The 18,214-nt window shown below is 44.2% G+C and overlaps 1 long non-coding RNA gene across 1 annotated transcript in view; it reads left to right on the top strand.

Moving 5' to 3' along the window:
- Positions 1-667: 667 nt before the first annotated feature.
- Positions 668-18,214, top strand: part of LOC144824743 (uncharacterized) — a 68,483-nt gene continuing 50,936 nt past the window's right edge. Inside the window, exon 1 of the long non-coding RNA XR_013609091.1 lies at positions 668-767. This is a non-coding gene — a long non-coding RNA (uncharacterized LOC144824743). The remainder of the gene's footprint in view (positions 768-18,214) is intronic.

Raw genomic sequence — 18,214 nt, 5'->3', positions numbered from 1 at the left:
TTTTGCTGGTCTACTCACAACTAACCTGTCCTGCAATTCTTTATTCCAAGGTAGGTGCCCACTGCCTTCAACCAGGTCGATGAAAGTGTTATATATGACAAATAGCGTTTATGTCAACAAATGCCCAAGCGCTTTGGGGCTTTTTAAAGTCTTTACTAGTTTTGCAGTTTTCTGGTCCAAACATGCTGGAACATGTAGTTTCACTATACCCACTGTTTGAGCCAGAAGCCCAAAAATACTCTTCAAAAGCCCAGACAGGCTGAGTGAGTGGACCATGTCCAAAAAGACTGACACTCCAGTAGGGTAGTGTAGTGCTTTCAGCAAGCGTTGCCTTAATGTGCCACCCCAGCACGATTTAACCCCCTCAGCTGTCAATTGGGCATCTGTCACGTGACACCTGCAGACCAGACTCTGAATTTCTTCAGTGAAATCCAGTAGGGTACAATAGGTCTTACATTTGCAAGAGATTAAGCTGTTGGCAATGTAAATGACAATGCCATTTATTTATCTGTTTTCAAAACCAACACATAAATAAAAATATTGTCATTTACAATGCCAATAGCTCTAACTGGCAAAGGCGAAACTGTTGCATTGTAAATGCTTGTTCATTTTTGTTTCAGGTGGTGGGCTGATTTCTCGTGGAGCGGTGGAACCCGGTTGCGATGGTGGATGGGCCTTGAAGCGTCGGGCGAGTCTCGTATTTCAAGGAGAAGGAGCAGCGGCATCCTAAGAGCAGTCCCTAGTCGTCGGTTGTTGAGAAGCCGGAGGTACAGGGGCTTATAATCATTGTTATGGGGTGCCACGAGTCAGTGCACAAGGCGCCTGTGTTTGTGGTGATTTATGAATACACGACAATCGAGCACTGCTTTTCTTTTGCAGTTTCTCAGCGGATGCCTCTCAGTTTGGAAGTGTTATAGATTGCTGGCACGGGCATGCCTTGTATGATCGCACGCATCCCAAAAACGGAGATATGCAACCACCGGCGGTCGTGGTTTGCGTTGGTGACATAACAGAGCTGAGCATGGCTAATTTTACAATCACCCAGGGTTAGTTCTTGAAGTAAACAATCGCGTACATAGAGCTTAAACACGATGCACACAGCAGAGCAGACATTAACTCTATAAGTATGTCGGGTGTAGTGATGTGAACAAATGTACTTGTTCGTTCTGAAGATAGCGGGGAGAGGATGTGGTCTGTCGGCTAGGCTGCAGACTTCGGTGCTGGAAACCAGGGTTCAAGCCTCGGGGTCGCGTCCACATTCTAAAGATAGCCAAAAAACGTTTACATAGGGGATCGTTTATAATTTGCTTGCCAAAGGGCAGTCATAGTCATACCAAGTGCCCGCAACTCTCTATTGGATGAGTAGAAATGTTACATTAAATATATCACTATAAAACATGACAATAGACTTACAGTTATAACATCATCCCCCATTGGCCCACCATATACTATGTCCTTTATATTGTGTGGTCCTGAAGAAGGTGAATTGGTATAATTTTTTACCCACAGAAACATTCGTTGACTGACTTTATGAAAGATCCTAGCCCACAACATAACAACGGCAGAAACCTGAAACCTTTTCCCATTGCAATTCATAGTGTATGTGAGATGTGCTTGGGATTGTAATGAGTGGTATATATGAGAGAATGTGTTTTCTTTGAATGAATGAGTGAGGGGATTGTGATATGGGGTCAAAACAGTCACATACGCTAATATTTAGCCAACATGTACATTGTAAAAAGCGTTTATGGAAAATATATTAATAAAAAATATGCTAAGGTACCAAGTACGAATGGTTTGAAATTGTTTTCGATCAGTCCGCAGTGCACTTTAAGCTGTTGTAGAAGATATATAGGTTGTGTGGGATATTGTGCTTTGTCTTGTCTTCGGCCTTCCTTTTTTTCCCAGACCTAAAATAAAAAAAGTAGGGGGTACCTCTTTCTTACTTGACACTCTATGTTCCAAAACCTATATGGCTAAGCAAAATGTTTCCTCACAAACTTGAAAGCTTCTTTTGCTTAGAAAGGAGGCAAACCATTTACGAGCCATACCCTTAATACCCACTTCTTCCAATTTCTTGATGAGTATTGGGTGGGACACAGAGTCCAAACAGGTGCTTAAGTCCAAACGTAGAACAGGTGCCGTCTAGATCCAGAATGTTTTTAAGCTCATCAATTGCAGCTAACTTCTCCATGATATTTACTGCTTGGAAGCCGGTTTGAGTGGGGATGAAGGAATGAGGAGAGGCATTTATTGACAAATTTCTCAACAATTTTATTGACTCCCAGGAGCAAGGAAATACATCTGCAGTTTTCAGGTAGGTCGGCATCTCAAGATGTTTTTTTAAGAGTGGTTTCACCATTGCATGTTTCCAGGCAGGTGTCACCACGCTGCTCTCAAGAAAGTGGTTAAGCATGTTAGCTAGGACAGGAAAAATGGCATTTCAGACTTCCATGAAAATGTTAGGGGGGCGTGGGTGGGTCCAATGGGAATCCTAATTTAATTGAGGTAAGAATGCCTTCTATATCTTCAGTTCTGACCTTCGTGAAGGCTGACAAGTTCTCCTTAGCATTCCCTTGTCAGTTTATGACTTTGGCAGCAGTGTTTGAGGCTGTTTCCTTAGGTAGGGAGGCACAGATATTTTTGACTTTCTCCATAAAGTAATTTACTAACATGTTACATTTTGCCTCAGAAGCTATGGGACCCAATTGTGTCGTCACTGGATTCATAAAGGAATTGACAATTTTGAAAAGCTCCTTCGAAGAGTTAGAGGCGCTGTCAATCTTAGTACTGAGGAAGGAGGTTTTAGCATTCCTTATAGCATAATGATATTTTTCACTCTAACCTTATTGTTTCGTTTGCTAGCTGCTTCATATGGGTTTCTTCACTTTCTTCCTTCTCTTTTGCATTTCTTTTTTAAGTCTATCAGACTGTTGGTGAACCATAGGGTGCGAGCTTTGAAGGGATTGCTTTTCTGCAGTCTCTTGGGGATTAGATTCTGCAGCAAATTTTCTATCCACTCACCGAATGTAGATTATATTTTTGCTATTTCTCCCTCCATAACGGGGATGAAACTGTGAAGGGAGGATTCCCAACTATGTGCATCCAGTTTCGACCAGCTACGAGAGAGATGTGGCTGTTGGTTCTGAATAGTTGTGTTTCCTACCCTGTCAAGGTGGAATAGAATCAAGTGATGATCAGAACATACTGGGAAAGGAGTTTCTGATCTCAGATTAGAACTATTCGAGAAAAAGGTGTCAAGATGATGACCTTTTTTGTGCATAGGGAGCTTAACTCTTTGAGTGTGCCGCGAGGTCCTGTATTAAATTCATTGCATTAACACAAGTACTGTCTTCCAAATGCAGGTTTAAGTGGCCTTCTGCAGGCTTTGTTCTGCCACTATGTCCAGCACTCCCTGCGTAAACTGGGATGAAGATCCATGAGAGAGTGAAAGTAAGGGAGAGTTCTATTGCAAATGCAAGGCTTTCACACCCTGGAATGGGAATAGTGGAACATTTACCAGTTAGGTTTTTCTTGAAAATAATGGCGACTCCACCTATTTTATTTTGCCGGTCAGCCTGGGTAATCATATACTCTTGCAGAATGGTAACCGTTAACTGTTAAATCTGGCATATTTTGCTTTTTAAAGCTGGTTTCTGTGATAATTAGTGCCTCTGGCTGGGTTTCATCAAGAAGTGCAAAGAGGTCAAGTTTGTGTCTGGGGAGGGACCTGCAGTTAACCAAGTACAGGCTCTATTTTTGTCTGGAATCATTAGAGGGTACTGATTACGACTTTGTGCAGCATGCCACCGCCAGCTCCTGCACTGCCAAGCTCAACCGCCCGCCAGATTACGAGTATTCTTGTTGTCTGGTGGGTGGTTCTTTGGTGTTCCTACGGTGGGTGGTGCCTTTGAAAAAGGCAATGCAATGGGAACGCCAAATTGCAAGTTCTGCCCTGCATGCACTGTTAAGTCAATGCCATGCAGGAACTGGGAATGCCTGCAGACAGGGGGACGCACCGTGTGCCCCCTGCATGCATCCCCACGGCCAGAGGCAACAGGGGGCCCTGTGGGGGCCCTTAGTTTCCTCACTGCCAGCTGTTTCATGGTGTGAACACCACCCTGAGACTGCTGGCAGTAAAGGAACTCGTAATATGCTTGGATGGGCCACAGCGGCCCGCCAAGCACATTGCAGCTTCCCACTGCCCTGCCACCGTGAGGTATTGTAGATCCCTGCGGTTGCGACGGTGCCAAAATGGTCTGACTGCCGTACTTGTAATACAGTTGTCGGACCACTGGTGCGGCGGTCCGCGATCGCCACCGCACTTCCACCATGGGTTCGGCGGTCTGATGGACCGCCTAACTCGTAATCAGGCTTTTTGTCTCTAGTGTTACTGTCTCATGAATCCCCAGGTTATTTTTACGTGATTTACATACATACTGTGAATACAGTTCTTACTCAAAAGCAATTGAAGCCTGTTAAGTTCTTTTGTGGAGTATACTCTTGGGGGTGTTAAGTGAACGGGTAGGTCGTCTGGCCCCTCGTCCCTTCTGGACGCGACCGGGTGCAGACGGGATTGCCTTCAGCGTGCCAACGGTGCGCCCCCTGTGTAGGTATGCTACGTATCTGCAACCTGGTGCTCATTGAATAGTGACCTCGGACTGAAAGACTAGAGCGTTAACTAAAATGGCTCTCTGTCCTGTCTCCTCATTATAGACTGGCGCGGCCAGTGCTAAAATGGTAAAATGCTTTGTGCAAATGAGCAAACAGAAGGCATCCCCCTCAGTAAATAGTCCCTCACAAATAAAATCACAGAAGGTGTTTTGAGATTCCCTTATTTAAAGTCCCAAGTAAAAGAGCTTCAAATACATACAATACACTATTAAACAAGCATTTACAATGCAACGGTCTCGCCTTTGCAAAAGTTAGAGCTATTGGCATTGTAAATGACACATTTTTTATGTATGTTTTGGTTTTGAAAACACATAAATAAATGGCATTGTCATTTACAATGCCAATAGGTTAATCTCTCGCAAATGCGAGACCTATTGCATTTGCACCCACACACACACACAGAGCCCCCCCCACACACACACTCACAAAGCCACACACAATACTGGAATTATCAGATTCTATAGCCATGAAATTCTAGTGATTTTACTGTCTGGCTCCCCGGGCAGCAGCTTAAACAACCGTCCCCCTTCCTGTGCCCCACCCCTTTTCTAGCACTTAACACTTCACGGCTGAAGGCACAACGGACAAACCTCTCGTGCCTGGGAAGGCACCTACAAGGCCCTCTCTCACCTACATCTTCCATCTTGGGAGAGTCCCTATGAGGGTGGAGGCAATGCCACTGCCCCGTGGCTAGAGGCCTGAGACTGACTGAAGCGGTCCCAGGTGCCGAGGGTCAGAGGGTGTGTCACACATGCCAGTGCTTTGTGTTGACCCGAGCTAGGAAGAGCCCTGGAGACGCAAACAGGACTTCACACCCACGAGGGGGTTCCGAAATAGAGCCGGCTTCCATGGTGCTCGAGATGAAGGAACCCAAGGTGTGGCTGGCGCGGTGGGCCAGCTTCAGGGATGCTTCTCCACCGCCACGGGCACGGAGCAGGTGCAGTCTATGAATTAACACACTTATTGGCTGCGGGACCAGTGGAAGGCCAACACTGAGGTCAAAATGGGAGAAGGAAGGAGAAACGGTAGGGTCACATGACTGTGGAACAGTGGGGAACGGGGCACTACTAAAGAGGCAGCGACAAACATCAAATGGGCCCTGGTACTTGAATAATGTGCTGAATTCTAAGACAATCATATTCATGTTATCGACCTTGGAAGGACCCTCACACTGACCTCTACTTTTCACAGTTCCTCACATTGCCTTCGACCTTTTGCAGTCCCTCTCACTGTCCTTTACCTTTCGCAGTCCCTAAGCCCCTGCCACATAATTCGTATGGTCCTACTAAAAAAGGAAACATACTGGCTGTGCAGCGCACACCGTCTTGTGCCTGATTGCACGCGAACCATGATACAATAATAATTAAAAGCCCGGTCCTAAGGACTTTAATTCCTCGTGCACGCCCCGTCATCGGTGGGGATGCAGGGCTGCATGGGGGCATTGTACCCTCATGTCACAGGAGTTCCCTTCCCCCTCCCCAACCCTCTGCTGTTGCAGCCTTTCCATCCCTACAAAGATGGTTAACTCAAGAACTGCCTTCATTATAGCCATCAGCACTGCAGAATGGCGGCCTAGCACGCACAGGCCGGCACTTTACAAGCCAATCAAGAAAGGAGGCTGTCTTGTACCTACTGGACAGGCCCTTGGTGGAGGGTCCCATGTGGCTTTCAAGGCCGCGCTCTTAAGTGCCCAGTGCAGTTGCAGAGGGATACATTTCACCATATATGAACCATTAGTGAACGACTCGGAAGGCGGCCCTCTTAGTGCCCCCAATTGCGGAGGGATACATTTCACCATATATTTAACCATTAGTGCAAGGGTCCGAAGACCGCACTCGAAGTGTCCTGTGCAGTTGCGAGGGATACATTTCACCACATATTTTACCATTAGTGAAAGAGACCTCCAAATCTGCATGACTATTTTGGTGACCAAACCTTGGCTTGACAACTATTCTTCCAATGTCAGTTTTAGATATGTGGTGCCCGAGCCATGTCAGTGTCACGACAAGAAGTTTTTGTTGTCGTGTTGGTGTAGCGGGTGTGTGATGGGGCGCTAGAATTCTTTAGTGGGTGGAAGAAGCGCTTAGAGGGTAGGGTTCCCCTGCAGAAGGATGGAGGCGGATAGGAGACTGTCCCGAGACCTGAAGGCGGAATGGTTGAAACGATGTGTCCTCCAAATGGAGGCTTACATCTGAGGCCGTGACAAAACGTGGATCAGGAATCCCGTTTCGAGGATTGTATTTGAGGGGCACATTTTGGAAGCTCCATCAAAGGTAGTGAAGTGTGGTACTGCTGCAGAGTTAAGATTTGTGTTTTTTCTCACCCCGGGGCCTAGGGCAAACATGGAGAGCCCCATAGGGACCCGTCTCAGCGCCTGCTTGTTAGAACTACCGGTGTTAGCACCGGTAGGACCCGGCTCACTTAAAGACCTGAGTCTAAATAGGAACGTACGTTTCACGCCTGCCTGTGTACATCTAAAGCTTGGGCATGGGAATCCTCGTGCAGTTTAAGAGAGTGTGGTTTGAATAAGTATGCATTTGTAGTTGAAACATATTTTTTAACCTTCATAGGAAATAAATGCAAGTCATATATATATATATATGCCCAAAGTAAACGATTTCGAGATACAGGTTTACACCATAAAATTCTATGACATATCTGGGGGTGTTGGGGGGGGGGGGATGAATGCTGTTTTTTCTTTTTAATTGCATTTTTAAGCTTACGTTTGTGTGGCTTGCTTCGCGCAGTGTTCCAACCGCAGTTCATTAAACTGAAATTAATAATGTAGACAGATTACTTGTAAATACGTCTTAACTAATATGTTATTTGACCTGAAATAGCATTCAACAAATATTTGCTGAGATGCCGATATTGACGTTTGTTTCAGAACGGTGTTTGGGATGCAGACTTGGGACTATTACCATTGATAAGAGGCTATCTAGTGAGCTATATGTTACGATGTCTCTAGAACGTGTCCAAACAGGAAGGAAATATTGACTGGTCCTTCATCACCCCATTTGTGATCGTCTCTGGTCACTCAGCCATGTCCTCGTGTCATTCATGTGCCTCGTGTCATCCATGTCCCCGTGTCTGCCATCCCTCGTGTTTGCCATCCCCTCGTGTCAGCCATGCCCTCATGTCTGCCATACCCTCGTGTCTGCCATGCCCTCGTGTCTGCCATGCCCTCGTGCCAGTCATGTCCCATGTCAGCCGTGTTCTTGTGTCAGCCATGTTCTTGTGTCATCCATGTCCCATGTCAGCCATGTCCCGTGTCAGCCATATCCTTGTGTCAGCCATGCCCTCGTGTCAGCCCCGTGTCAGCCATGCCCTGCCCTCGTGTCAGCCATGCCCTGCCCTCGTGTCAGCCATGCCATTCCCTGTCCTTGTGTCAGCCATGCCTTGCCCTTGTGTCAGCCATGCCCTGTCCTCGTGTCAGCCATGCCCCCACGTTGTTCTATGTAGATACTTCTTGTTAGCCACTCAATCGCAGCTCCTCTACCTCTCAGTTATCCACCACACTTGAAGGCGGGGTGCGGTTGGGATGGTGACCACTGGCCTGAATGTGTAATGTTTCCATCTGAAGGCAGCACTGCCTCCGCATTACCACGGTGAGACAGCTCCTCGGAGTGAGTGCCGTGGCAGAGCGAGAGGGGCGGGAAACCTGGGGTGACCAGGGGGACGGTGACGGGCGCCCTCCCACTTTCATCCTTCCCAGCCTGGCACATTGAGTGTAGTTACACTGTGCACCTCGCACTCATTGTAACAACCCTTCATGCTTTACGTGCGAGAAAAACAACGGGTTTGCGCACACGGTGTAGAAGACGGATAAAACAAGAGAGTAGGCGCTGTCTGTTGGAGTAGAGCGGGTTATGCAAACCTTGTAGTCCGAGTGCCCGAGAATCCAGCGTGTCCAACCTCTGTGCATAAACGTAAAAGCTACTCCCAGCCAGCGGGCAAAGATATGAGGAGCCCCGCTATGGTGTCCAGGAGCCAGGGAGAGGCGGCAGCAGCGCTCCGTCCATCTCCGGTTACAGAGCAGGGCTCGGGCCGGTGCGGGCTGCGCCACTCGCCCGGGCGGTGTCACCAATCGGGAGGCGAGGGGAGGGGAGCGGCTGTGCAGGGCCTGCCCACAGCGGGATTAAGAAGCTTTCAGGAGTTTAAAGGGCCGAAAGCAGCTGGGCGCAGCCACAGAGCGGGAAGTCACTCGGTGCGGTGCGTTTGTACAGTGACTGGAATTACGACCCGCCCGCCCCAGCTCCATGAAAAAAATGGCGGCCGCAAACATCATGAACAAAAAAAAAGAAAGGAAACACCCATCTCTTCATGACGAGGCAAAGGGGGCGGAGCTAAAAAACACAGGAACGCCCACGAATCTGCTCCTAGAATGATTGCCACATCTCTCTTCCAATGGCTAGCCTCCATTTATGGAGCTAGCCAATGGAAGAGAGAGGCGGGTTAAAGCCCCATACTGGAGATCAAAATTTCTCGCCTGCGCGACACTGCTTGCGCAGTGAACGCCAGGCTTCGACCTAAAAACGATGTAGAGTTTTCCCAAATGCAACATGAACAGACAGCGCGTCTGCTTCCTGGTGCTCATTAAATATCGAGGCCCAGAGAGGCAGGAGTCGATAACTCCAGTATATGACCATGTGTTTCACACTGTGATGTGCTGCCTGCGTCTTCATGTGGACCACAACAGACCTAGGGCCTCATTTATGAGGCTGTGCGTCACTTTTACGCTGTCGGTGCGTCACTTTTTGTGACGCACCAGTGGTATAAAAAATGCACCTTGTTGCGCCATATTTACAAAGTGACACATCTAGGTAGATGCGTCACGTTGTAAACCCTTGCGTCACATTATACCTGCACCAGGTATAATGTATGCAAGGGGGGCGTATTGACGCAAGAAAGGGTCATGGAAGTGACGCAGTGAAATCTGAGATTTCACTGCGCCACTTCTAGGACTCAAATGCGTCAAAATCTTATGCCTGCCTCACAGCAGGCGTAAGACTGACGCAAGCCCTTTCACATGGGGCTTGCCCCATGTGAAAGGACACATTGCTGGAGTTGCGTCACTTTTGTGACACACTCCAGCAATGTGTTACTTTTGCGCCTACAGATACGTCAGAAATACTGACGTATCTGTAACTCCTTGCACAATTATGCGTCATACTGTAACTATGACGCATCATTGGTGTCGCAAGGAGGGCGCAGTGAAAAGTGACACATCGCTGTTTTCATGCAGCGATGCGTCACTTTTCATAAATGAGGCCCCAAGAATTCAACAATTGGATGTCAAGGCAGGATTCGAAAGGAATGTGAAAACTGATCATAAAAATGAACAATAGAGGTAACTGGCAAACGAAGAGTCGTTCATTTGTGCACTGTGACAGTTATTTGAAATGTTAATTATACCTTAAAGATGTGTCCAGATTCTGTCAAGTTTACCTTGCGGTCTTTGACCTTGACTACAAAGGGAGTTGGTTGTATGATTAACTGCGTGTGACAAAATCTATTACTCAAAACGCATAAGATTTCAAAGTGACACACATTCACTATAAAGCACAATGAGATGAATCTGGATTGGTCTAAACTTAACAAAACCTTTCCATAATAAACACAATATAATTCTCACTACAGGATAATGTTGTTCTGTCAAGTTTCGTGCAGAGTTATTACGGGGATAAAAAAAGAAAAAGAGAAGGAGTAAAGATGTTGTCAATTGATAATATCGTTGACACCGTTCAATTATTCCACATCATATTTTTTTAGGCAGCAAGTGAAGCTAGGCGAGGGAGTCGTTTTGTGCAAATTCGACAAGGGGTCAAAGTTAATGTGGGCAGGATTTTAAAAAAAAGGTTTAATTTGATAATAATTTCAGATCCATTTAATTATTCTGCACCAAGGTCCAGGTTTACTAAGATTTGCAAAGTTTAGCTCTCAGAGAAATCTCCAGCATGTTGTTACATAAACAGCATAAGCTGTGAAATGCCATATTTACAACGCATTGTACGCCAGTGATGTAATCGACTACACTTGTGCTAAAATTACCTTGTTTACAAACTTAAAAAGATGATTCAACATTGCATCATGGCATAAGGCGAGCACTCTGCTTTTGTGAGTTTTGTTTTGAGGCACACCATCGAGTATAGACAATTGTGGAAGAGTAAATCTCGCAATATTTGTAATTTTGCAGAAAGAATACATATTATGGGGCAGTTTTACAACTTCTGGCGCATCTCTGCTAATCAGCAGGGATGCGCCAGAAGAGTTGAGACACATCTGCCCACCCATGCGCCACCACTGATGCTCCGTATTTACAATGCGGCTCACCTTGGCGCACGGATGGGCAGATGCGTGTCGCATCCCCCGGCGGAAAGGCGGCGCATTGCTGGAGTCACGTCGCAAGCACGACACAGCTCCAGCAAGGCTCTGGGGGCCCCTATTCCCAACATGCTGTGTCAATCCTTACGCCTGATTCAAGCAGGCGCAGGGATTTGACGTAGCATGGCAGTAAAAGTGACTGAGTGAAATCTTGTAGATTTCACTCAGCCACTTTTCGGAGGCGTTCCTGTGCCGGAACACCCCCCCCTGTGCAGGAACGCCTACATGTGGCGCAGGGCTTTACAACGTGACACTTCTCCCTAGATGTGTAACATTGGGAATACCCCGCAGCATGCGCTGGCATTGCGCCGCCGCTGCGTCACAAAAGTGACGGAACGGCGGCGCAAATGTGCCGTACGGGGCTTGTAAATCTACCCTTTAGTGTGGAAACATCACATGATTTCCATTGTTCGTTATACTCAAAACCTGGTCACTCTACCCAGCATGACTTTGGTTGATCTGGCTTTGTGCAGAATCCTATGGGTGTTTGTGCTATCGAATTTCATTACTCCACTTTGCATAGACTATTGAGAGGTTGCACTGTATGATGTAGTGCTGATTCAATGCTGTGCTTGCACCAATTTGCAATAAAATAATCCATTTGTTTGCAAAAGTTAATCAACTCTGTCATTTTTACCGCTTTGCACCGCATAGCTCATCTTTGCATCATCTGAGCACCTGCACTAAAGTTTAGTAAATGTTGACCATAATTTTACACACATTTAATCTGTTTAGTTTATGATTGATATAAAATTGCGAGAACATAGGTGGAATCAAAGTGGTCAAAAAAAGCTTTCAATTGCAAATACCTTTGCACCATTTGATGGCTCTAATTAAAACTTGTGATATCAGAACTTGGCTTAACTTACTGTCTGTGCAAGGGGATTGGCTACAAGGGAGTTTGGGTTCAGGACTGTCTGTCAAAGGCTGTAAGAAGTGGGGATTTGACTGCATTGTGGGTTGGGAACACTGCCTGGCTGCTGCCAGGCCCTGTATTCATCTCCCACTTGTAAAGTGGAGGTTAGCTGCATGATGGGGTTTGGTTTAATGTATACCTTGTAAAAAGACTTTGCAAGCACGAAACTCAAGAACTTCATCAAGTAGGAATGTTGTGAAAGTTGTGAATTGTAGATGGAGACGTTTTTATATTTCCCACCATTTTGAGTTTCAGGAAAGATGTAAAAATAATACCGAGGTAACATGAAACACAAAAAGACATTTTAAGAGATTTGCTTCTGCTCATCAGCAGGATTGTACGCATTACAGAAAGATCACTTCAGCAATGCAACTAGGCTCTATTATGTTCAAATGACGAGAAATGGTGCTCAAGTTGCCGAACCAGGAATTAATAGCCACCAAATGTGATGAATAAGTGGTATAGCAAAACAAAACGAAAATTATAATTCAAAGTTTAGACTATGGCAATAAGTGTCTATTTTAAAGACATAGAAATAATACAAATAGGGTGATAGTAGTGCCATACTCACGTATAATCCCAAACCCTTTTAAAATGGTAAGAGATATAAACAACTGAATGTGAGATTCTAGACCTTGGCGAAATCTCTGCCACCCAAATGGGAAGTACATTTCCATAGATAAAGGGAATAGCACGAAAACGTGCCAGCTCTATGTCCAATGTAAACTAATGAATAATATGACAACGTAGCACAACCCTAAATTAGAGAGATAGTAATTGTTGTATAATTAGATTTCAATATGTGTTTAAGAAAAAAGAGATCATTTTATTACCTACAAAATAATTTTCTAACTACATACGGTTTTTGAGCAATGTAATTAAACACAGCAAATCAAGTCAAAGAATTGTGGCTAATGACAGAGACAATTGATATATCTTCTGATCATCTGTAAATCCCATGACTAGAAATCCTGGCTCTCGTGTCCTTCCCTTGTGTTTCATATGCAAGGAGGCTCATTTTGCGATGAGGTGTACCTTCACCAAGCACATGATCCTGTTAAACTCATACTAATGTGTCAGTTTCTACAGCAATTCTTTCATTGGGTCATAGCAGGGTGGCCTTATACAAGGTGCATAGAGTTTTGTATCGTATTTGTATTGTAGGTAACAAATTGCCGTGACAGTCTAATTTCAACATGAATCAAAAGACTAGTCTTATAGTTTGAAGCTGACTGTTTGAGGAGGCAAGAATATATTAAGCCACTGGACCTTAAAAAAGCATGCCCTAATCATTCTTGTTACGTTTGATGAGAATGGAAGGGTAAAGAATAATGTAACATATATGTCCCAAAAAAGCACACTCCATCCTACACTTGGAAGATGGGAAAGACAGACCTTGTGCACCTTTATGAGAGTCCAGAAGAAACTTTAGTATATTTCCAGAAAAAAACAAAGGTTAAAGTTAAATTATAGCTAGGTATAATAAAAAGATTTGTTTTTGTTTAAAAAAAGCCTTGGAAATTCACTGAAAAAAACCAAAGGTTAAAATAAAGTTTTTGTTGGCTATGTCCCGAGTCCTGTAATGGCTGGCAGCAACATTTTTCTGATTTAGCTGCCAGGCAGTTAGAGAGCACGTGTCCGTGGGAGTTGGACTCCATGAGAGTGAATTTGCCCAAAGGAAATAAAGCTGCCATGGTCAATCAGAACGCTCTATTTTCAAATTGGTTCTCCTGTGAGTTTCTGTTGAGCCTCTGGTGGACCCAGCGGTCCAGCTATTCATATATTTTTGACACTTAATTTCTAAAAAAAACTACTGTACGGATTTACAACAAATCATAAAAAGCTCAAACTATGGACCAAGATGTAGTAAATGCTTTATTTGTTGATTAATTAAAATCATTACAAAAACAAAAATACAGAACAAGCACAAAGTCTGATTGAACAAATATGAATAAAATGCCAAAAAATATCACATGCCCGACATCGGATAACTGTTTATCAGATTTGGAGGTAAAGTGCATAGGTACATGTGATAGCAGCTTATAATTTCCAGTTAAAATATAACATGCCCGACATCAGATTGACCGTTTTCCAGTTTAGGAGGTAAAGTGCATAAGTACATGTGATAGCAGCCTATAATTTCCAGTTAAAGTACAATGAGCTCACATGATAAAAATTTAAATTAAATTAATAAATACAAGCAACCAATATGACTAGATTTCTAAAATGACTATAACTATAGGCAACAGCGATACAATAGTATCCCAACATCAATACCAAGGTGGCCTGTGCTTTCAGCAGCGACTAAAGAATACAATACATTTTCCACTTATGAAACTAAAGTGCTGCGTGCTGACAATAACATAGTTACTAATACATTTTAAAACTGATCTGTACATGATAGCACCAAACTCAAATCTTTAAAATCATTGGGTCGATCATAGCTAAAAAAGTTATCAAACAACATTAAAATATCGCAAGATTTTAGAATAATTTAAAAGTACCTTAAAATTGCCCACATACTCCCTAAAAACAATAAAATCGTTACTTCGCACCCAGCAGTTTAATCCATTACTTCAAGATCTAGTTTCCTGCCAAATTTGGTGTAATTCCATTCAGGTGTTTTTGAGGTAGCCGTGCCTAAAGAAGTCTATGGAAAATGCATGGGGATTTTGCGTTTTGGTACCCCCCTCCTCCCCCCCTTTTTACTTATCCCCCCACTGGATGGATCACCCCAAAACTTTGCATGCACAAACTAGTTCAAAAGTATTAACTTTTTTTTAGGTTTCATGGAAATTCGTCACACAGGAGCAAAGTTGTTAGAAGACACCAACTGCTTTTTCTGTGGAACAGCGGACGTAACTATAACTACCCAGTAGCGACGCCACTGGGTAATATTTTGAGTGCCTACACAAATGCTATTGAGTCTTTCAAAACAGAAAGTTCAAAGTGTTGTAATGGCTAATCTAATTGATTCCCTACCTGCTCGCGTGCCTTGTCTGCTTACTCAATTTTAGCCATTTTCAGATGTTTTTTGATAATTTTCAAAGCCAAATGTGGAATTCAGACTATTGAATAAAATATTGACCCAAACTTTTCTCTTGAAAAGGCCACAGTAGCCCTTGCACAGGAAGCCTTGCTTTGCGGTGTAAGAGGAGGCAGCAACTACATAGGAAGAAGCTCTGGTATAGTGAATGTGATCTTCTAACTACTTGATGTTTCATAGTCTGCTTCAAGTTGCAATGTATAAAACAGGATGCATAATAAGAATACATTCAGTGGTTCTTTAATTTACTGATGATAGAGCTTGCTGATTGCCAAACCACAGTCAGAAAATTGGCAAAAGGCAGATACTGAAAGAACACACACTATTAATAATATTGAACATAGTCGAGGCAGATTATTTTATAATTATGAACCAGAATGACTGCTTTTAGGTCTGAAATTATCTGATGTTAAATGAATCACTGGAAAACACTAAAAATGTAAGTTCACAAAAGTTTCTTGGTTTGCAGATTTTCTGTTGTACATAAATTTAATGTAACTCAAGCTAAACAAAGTACGTAATTGGATGTTAGAAAGAAAGAAACTGGTTTTGTAAGCGGGATAGAGGAGTGGATAAATGTAAAGGAGCAATTAGGGGGCACCCATCAGTAAATGTTGTGTACCATAGTTTTGTTTTTTGAGCTAATAATTTAACTATTCTACCTAAAATGTCAACATGTATCTGTCTTTAGAAACGTAAAATGCACTTTTATCAGAACAAACAACATGAAATTGCATTTCAGAGTCTTGATTTGTCAACATGAACAGCTTTATAAAATGGGAAACACATACAATGGGCAACAAAATCATATTGAGATTATGCCTAGGAGCACAAGGAACTTGTATAAAGAAAATTCTCTGCAGAAGTGATGTTAAAAATCAAAAGAGCTGAGTAAGAACAGGATGGCTTCTTTTAAAAGAAGTGTGTGGCAGTAGACTTGTGTCTTCCAATTAGAAGCCATTCCTGTTGGTTCAGAAGGGAGTCCTATTGAAGGAGTAACACCATAAGTGCAGGCCAGGTTGCTCGAGGGAAGCACTTGAGTGAGAGAAGAAGCCTAAATTTGCTGAAGACAAAGCCACAGATGGCAAGACAAATTATTATTGGAAGATAATTAGGGAGAAGAAGGTTCACTAGGTGTTTCACAATTCCACTTGTCTACTTAAATATATTCGGTACAAAAAGGGTTGGTAATGGACGGAGCATCTGAACCAATCAAACACTCTCACCCAGTCAAAAGATCTGGGTTTAATCCATCACCGTTCTTTAGCCCACTCTGCCACCCCAGTTCAGACATGGCTATATGCAAATCAGTCTGACGCTGTGCCTCATGGGAACAGTCCAGCCCGAACTGCCAAGACATGCCTTCCCTGGACTGGAAACAAGCTTCCGAGGACCGGTTTCTGGCATTGCAGCCGTCTTCAGCCCGGCTTGATTGAATCCAGTGGCAAAGTGAGCAAGGGACTCACGTCTGAGCATACCCTGCCACACTTATGGCGGCCAAAAGCGGTACAAAAAGGATTGGTAATGGACGGAGCATCTGAACCAATCAAACACTCACACCCAGTCAAAAGATCTGGGTTTAATCCATCACCGTTCTTTAGCCCACTCTGCCACTCAAGTTCAGACATGGCTATATGCAAATCAGTCTGACCCTGTGCCTCATGGGAACAGTCCAGCCCGAACTGCCAAGCCATGCCTTCCCTGCACCGGAAACAAGCTTCCGAGGACCGGTTTCTGGTATTACAGGCGTCTTCAGCCCGGCTTGCTTGAATCCAGTGGCAAAGTGGGGTGGCAGAGTGGGCTAAAGAACGGTGATGGATTAAACCCAGATCTTTTGACTGGGTGTGAGTGTTTGATTGGTTCAGATGCTCCGTCCATTACCACCCCCTTTTGTACCACTTTTGCCCGCCATAAGTGTGGCAGGGTATGCTCAGACGTGAGTCTCTTGCTCACTTTGCCACTGGATTCAAGCAAGCCGGGCTGAAGACGGCTGCAATGCCAGAAACCGGTCCTCGGAAGCTTGTTTCCGGTCCAGGGAAGGCATGGCTTGGCAGTTCGGGCTGGGAAACAACAAAAGAGTGACCTTTTCGGAAACATCGGGGTCAAGCGATGAAGAAGAACACCTAAACGAATACCCAGGGAGATCAGCTCCCAATTACCAAAATGAACCTCAGTCTTTTTTAGGGAACCGCCCAAACAGGGACCAAAAAAACTATCGGAATTATCCCCGACAGGAACCGATGAGGAACCATGCACCTCAAAATCAAACAACACCAAATTACCTGAAGACCAGGAATTCCAGATATTGGAGGTGAATGAATTCCCCATTATCAACCTATCCAACAGGGCCCTAATGCAAGAGGAACAAGAAGTACTTAGATTGGGTTTCAGCTTTGCCCCAACTGCCCCTCCCAACAAATTTGAATTGGAAAGAGACATAAAAAGCTTTTTTAGGAAAATTAGATTAAATAGATTCTTTGCAGACAGAGACTATGAGCCGAGGCCTAACGTTACAGGTTTTAGACCACAATCAACATGTACGCCAAATCTGAACCAAATAGACAACAATGTTGAACTGTTTGAGAGGGTAGTGGAAATTGAAATAAAAAACAGCCTTGAGTACTCACAAAAACAGTATAACAATCTATCTAAACGTCATAGATCCGCACTTAAATCACTACAAGACAATGACCTAATAATGATAAAACCCGCCGATAAAGGCGGAGGGGTGGTAGTGTTCGACTGCGATGACTACGACAGACGGATGAGGACCCTCTTAAATGTTAAGGAACACTATGTCCCAGCCTCCAATACCATGATCACAAAACTTAAGAAAGATGTTGCCACTTTCTTGAATTATGGAAGAGAATACGATCTGATTTGTGAAGACGAATACAAGTTTCTCTTCAACAACAACCCAATAATACCGGCAATATACGGATTGCCCAAAATCCATAAAGATGTCGACAACCCACCCATGCGAACTATTGTCAGCAGCTTGGGTTCGTTGTTGGAGCCCTTGAGTAAGTACGCTGACTATTTCTTACGGCCAATTGTTCAAAAACAGAGGTCGTACTTAAAAGACACTGCGCATGTGATTGCGGTATTTGAGGGGCAGAGCTTCGACAAGGTGACCCAGTTTCTGGTCACCTTGGACATCGAGGCTCTGTATACAAATATCCCCCAGAATGACA

This window comes from Lissotriton helveticus, chromosome 3_1, assembly GCF_964261635.1.
Source record: "Lissotriton helveticus chromosome 3_1, aLisHel1.1, whole genome shotgun sequence".
NCBI classification, from domain to species: domain Eukaryota; kingdom Metazoa; phylum Chordata; class Amphibia; order Caudata; family Salamandridae; genus Lissotriton; species Lissotriton helveticus.
Note: the sequence above shows the minus strand (reverse complement) of the source record. Positions and strands in the feature narration are given on the sequence as shown.